Source organism: Dipodomys ordii, unplaced genomic scaffold (assembly GCF_000151885.1).
Source record: "Dipodomys ordii isolate 6190 unplaced genomic scaffold, Dord_2.0 Scaffold129, whole genome shotgun sequence".
Classification (NCBI taxonomy): Eukaryota; Metazoa; Chordata; class Mammalia; order Rodentia; family Heteromyidae; genus Dipodomys; species Dipodomys ordii.
The window spans coordinates 1998522-2003823 of record NW_012267345.1 but is presented as its reverse complement, the minus strand read 5'-3'; the positions used below and the strand labels follow the sequence as shown (position 1 = coordinate 2003823).

Genomic DNA, 5302 nt, shown 5'->3' with positions numbered 1-5302 from the left:
CCCCCTTCCCCTGGGGAGCCCAGGCTCGCCCCCCTTCCCCTGGGGAGCCCAGGCTCAGTGCTCGCTGCATTTCCACCGTCAGACGGCGTCTGTCCTGCGCGTGTCGGGGCTCGGCACCTCCTCCGGCTGCTGCTGCTGCGCTGGGAATTCATGTAGCTAGGGGGTGTGCCCGGCCAGGACCGGTCTGAAAGCAGGGCAGGAGCAGGGCTAGCCGAGCCAGCTGCAGCGGCCCACGGGATTCCGCCCTTGCACCCCGCTGGCCCTGCCCCATCCCTGCCTTGAGCCCTGGCCCTGCCCTGAGCCCATCCCTGCCCTGAGCCCTGGCCCTGCCCTGAGCCCATCCCTGCCCTGAGCCCATCCCTGCCCTGAGCCCATCCCTGCCCTGAGCCCATCCCTGCCCTGAGCCCCAGCCCTGCCCTGAGCCCTGGCCCTGCCCTGAGCCCTGGCCCTGCCCTGAGCCCATCCCTGCCCTGAGCCCTGGCCCTGCCCTGAGCCCTGCCCTGATCCCATCCCTACCCTGAGCCACAGCCCTGCCCTGAGCCACAGCCCTGCCCTGAGCCCATCCCTGCCCTGAGCCCTGGCCCTGCCCTGAGCCCTGGCCCTGCCCTGATCCTATCCCTACCCTGAGCCCCAGCCCTGCCCTGAGCCCTGGCCCTGCCCTGAGCCACAGCCCTGCCCTGAGCCCTGGCCCTGCCCTGAGCCCATCCCTGCCCTGAGCCCTGGCCCTGCCCTGATCCCATCCCTACCCTGAGCCCCAGCCCTGCCCTGAGCCCTGGCCCTGTCCTCTGTGGATCAGTCTCCAGTCCCAGCGTTGCTCAAGTCCACCTCCCGCCTCCTGGGGTCCCCCAGCAGGCACTGTATCCAGGGTCGTTTTTCACATGGCAAGTGAAGTTAGAGCCACAGCCCTTGGGCTGTGCTCCCTGGCAGGGGCAGAGCGCTTGTGGGAGAGCTAATGACCGGCGGGGCCTGGAGCGCACACTCAGCGCACTCACGGTGTCATTAGCCCCAGGCGCTCAGCCCTGTGCCCCAGAGAGATCCTGAGGTGGGACTTCAGCGCTGCCACCTGCAGGGGCCTTGACCTGGGGCTCAGGGCAGGGTGTGGGAGAAGCCGCACCGCTCCCGGCTCCCAAGGCCTGCTGTCCTGGGACATGAGACCCTTCACCAGCATGAGGGTCTCATCTCCCCCCCTCCCCTGTGCAGGACCCAGGGTCTCTAGCCGCAGGAAGTACTTGTGGAGAGCCAGGTACCTCACAGGCTGCCCGTCTTGCCCTTGAATGAGCCTGCTGCCCAGGGACACACCACCAGGTGACCCAGCCAGGTTTCCAGGGAAACAGACCACCAGGTGACCCAGTCAGGTCTCCAGGGACACACCACCAGGTGACCAAGCCAGGTCTCCAGGGAAACAGACCACCAGGTGACCCAGTCAGGTCTCCAGGGACACACCACCAGGTGACCGAGCCAGGTCTCCAGGGAAACAGACCACCAGGTGACCCAGTCAGGTCTCCAGGGACACACCACCAGGTGACCGAGCCAGGTCTCCAGGGACACAGACCACCAGGTGACCGAGCCAGGTCTCCAGGGACACACCACCAGGTGACCGAGCCAGGTCTCCAGGGACACAGACCACCAGGTGACCGAGCCAGGTCTCCAGGGACACAGACCACCAGGTGACCGAGCCAGGTTGCAGCCCTGTCTTTGGCACAGCTACTCATCCAGCCTGCCTTCCAGTGCTAGCCCTGTGTCTGGGGCCCTTTGCCCCTCTGGCTCCGGGCGGGCCCCCAACCGCCCCAGTTTGCATCATGCTGGCATCTTTGATGTCCCTCGTGACCCTGCTCCCCCATAGGTACAGAGCCCCTCACTCCCCATTCCTGGCTGGTGGAGGAGTGGATGTGCTCCCAGGGCTCTTCTGCAAGGCCTAGCCTGCTGGGTCCCTGGAAGGTTCTGGAAGGGGGAGGCTTGGATAAGAAGACGAGCCAGCTGTACAGCCCCAGCTGGGCCTTGAGGAGCAGAGATGCAGCAATGGGGTGGGGCGGGGAGCAGCTCTTCCTCCCCAGAGCATGGCCGGTTCCCAGGAGCCACTCTCAGTGTGTCCTGCCCAGCGGCCCACCAGGTGGAGCGAGCGTCAGCGGCCCAGGGCTGCATTCAGGCAGGCAGGCTCTTCTTCTCTGGTGCCGGCCCAACAGAGCTGGGAAAGGAGCATCTCTGACAGCACCGGGGCTCAAGGCTGAGCCCTGAGCCTGGCTCTTCAGGGACCAGGATGAGCCGAGTCCTCTCCACGCATACCCTCCCTGTCCCCACCCCTCCGGCTGCCTCTTCCGGGGCTCCCATCCCCCATCCCTGCCACCCTCCTGAGACAGGTGAGCCGTACACAGCCAGGTGACCCCAGCCCTTGCCAGCCTCACCAGCAGCCCCACAAGGTTCCTGGGGTCCCTATGACCCCCCACAGGGCTCAGCAGAGGTTCAAGTTTGATAGGTTGTGGGCTGGTGGTCACTTTCTGAGTGAGGGGTCATTTGCAGCAGGGCTGCCAGAGCCTAGGCCCCAATTCGTGGGTAGTTTCTCCCGTGGGCGGCAGTGTTTGAGTCACATGATGGTCACCGACCAGCCCTCGCTCTGCAGCCAGGACTGGTACAGAGCCTGGGCCGGACCCCCGCAGAGGGCCTGGCATGGCCGGTCGCGCGGCTGGGTTACACAGGGCCAAGGTGACCCCGCCCCTCCCCGTTCAGCTGGTATTGGGGGGATCAGCAGAACCGAAGCCCAGCAGCTGCTCTTGTCTGCCAACGCGCCGGGCACCTAGCTCGTTAGGCCCAGCGAGAGCGGCCTTGGAGAGGTCTCCCTGTCGGGTCCATACACAGACGCCCCCTCCCAGGGCATCGTGCCCACCCCCAGGCCAAGATTGCCAGCTCCTTACTCATGCTAGCCAGTATGCTTGCCTGCCCTCCCTCTCCCTCCCTCCCTTCCTTCCTTTCTTCCTTCCTCCCTCCCTCCCTCCCTCTCTCCCTCCCTCCCTCCCTCCCTTCCTCCCTCTCTTCCTTCCTCTCTCTCTTTCTCTTTTTTATTCCCTTCCTCCTTATTCTATTCACTTACTCATGAACTAAAACAAGAAGCTATGAAGCTTGCCAGGCACTGGTGGCTCACGCCTGTAATACTGGCTACTCAGAAGGCTGAGATTTGAGGATCTCAGTTCAAAGCCAGCCTGGGTAGAAAAGCCCATGAGACTCTTATCACCAGTGAACGCAGCCAGGAGGAGCTGTGACTCATGTGGCAGAGCACTCGCCTTAAGCAAAAAAAGCTTAGGGACAGTGCCCAAGCCCTGAGTTCCAGCCCTAGGACACACGCACAGGGGCACGCGCACACATGCGCGCACACGCACGCACACACGCGCGCACACACGCACGCACACACGCACACATACACACAAGCCCCTCATTAAGCACTTCTTGTGTCCCCTGGGCCCCCTCACGGCCTCCTGCCCTGCAGCCACCCCCACATCATGCTTGTTGCCTCGGTTGCCTCCTGTCCAGTCTGAGCAGGGCCCCTTGGGAGGCTGGGGCAGGTGCAGCCAAGGCCCTGGTGTTCACTTCTGTCCCTCAGTCTGGGCCCAGGCTACCGCCTGCCACTACTGCATCTGCATGGCACCCAGCCGCAGCCTCTACCGCAGGAAGGCCGGCCCTTCCCCACCCTGGAGGCCCTGCTTGTCAGTTGGCTACAAGGCCAACTGGAAGTGGATTCAACCCCCCTTGCTGCAGCCCTGTGTGGCCCGGCGGCCTGAGGCCCCTTCCTCCCCACCTCTGAGCCCTGCCCCGTCGAGTTCTCACTGCTCTGGTGGGGGAAAGTGCTGGGGGGGCTCAGCTGTGCTGTGTTCTGCAGAGGAGCCGGAGGGACCTGTTTCGCGGGAGATACCACAGCTGCCCCAGCCCGAGGGCAGACGCTGTGGGAGGCTCTGTGATCTCTGATGTGCTATCTGGGCTGTGGCAGGCTGTCCCGGAGACACAGCATTCCTGTGGTGATGGTGGGCAGGGTGGCAATCAGGTTTCTCTGTGCCCAGTGAAAGCTGGCCAGGGTGGTACTGAGTCTGAGGAGGACGGTGTCCGCTCACTCCTGCCGACCGAGGGTCACTTAGGTCCTCAAAGCAGGCGTCACAGCTCTGGGCAGACCTAGGGTGCTGGGTGGAGGGCGGCGGCCTGGCGCTGGGCTCTGCTGGGGCCGCGCTGCGGGCCAGCCCCCCCCCCCGCCTCCCTGCCGCACCACCCGCCCAGCCTCCCTGCCGCCCCTGCCACAGAAGCACTGTCTCCACGGAAGGCCCTGGTGCAGGACGAGGGGGAGCAACCCACTCGGAGTTTGTCTGGAGGAAGCTGGGTGAAGGCCACTTGGGGGCGGCGTGGGAAGGCCTGTGGCTGCGTTCCCATCATCAGGGGAGGCCCGCCCCGGCTTCAGGCAGGCTCTGACCTCTGACCCCGGACTCAGCTGGGGCCTGGGCCGTCCTGGAGCAGCATCTTCTTCCCCAGATGACATGAAGCTGGCCGACCTCACCAAGGAGATGGAGGCTCTGACGAGCCTGAGGCGCGAGCGGCTGATCGGCTGCACCCCGTGTGCATCGTCACGGAGCTCACGGGCAAGGGCCACCGCAGGCCTGCCTGGGCAGCGAGTACCACCCTGCCTGGCAGCCGCGCCACGGGCAGCCCTGAGACCTGTACCCCTTAGGCCACCACCTCAGGGCAGGCTGTACCTCCTCCCTCGGGCAGCAGTGCCTCCTCCCTCTGGCTGGACTCTGGGCTCCTCCCTTCAGAGGAAACTTTCCCAGCCAGGTCTTTCCTCCTGGGCAGCGGCTCTCCTGGCTCTCCTTCAAGAGGACTGCGCTTGCAGCATCTCCCCTGGCCACGGGCTGGGGCTCACGCAGAGGCCTTCCCATGGAGTGGGTTTGGCCAGGACTGCAGATGTCTGACCTGGCCGGCTTCTGGCCAGCAGAGCTTCAGACAGCGGCTGGTGGTTCTGAGACAGGCAGGAAGGGAGTCCAGGTTTGTCTCCAGCCTGTGAGCTGTGATCGTGGGCCCTGGGTGTGCGCCCCTCTGAGCCTCTTCCCTTGGGTCCAGGCTGGTAGCCACAGGGCAGTCCATCCAGAGGGTCCCTGGGCAGCCCAGGACCACCTCTTCCACCGACTCAGTCCCTGGTGGATGTGGAGCCGAGGCAGCGCCCTGGAGGTCTCCGGCCCCTGCAGGCCTGCCCCCGGCCCCCTGGCCCTGGCTGTGGGCTTCCTCCCTGCAGGTGCAGGCCTGCCCCCGGCCCCCTGGCCCTGGCTGTGGG

General features: G+C 65.5%; 1 pseudogene; it reads left to right on the top strand.

Annotated features, from left to right (window-relative positions):
- The first annotated feature begins 2588 nt into the window (after positions 1 to 2588).
- LOC105996318 overlaps positions 2589 to 5302 on the top strand; it is a 3768-nt pseudogene continuing 1054 nt past the window's right edge.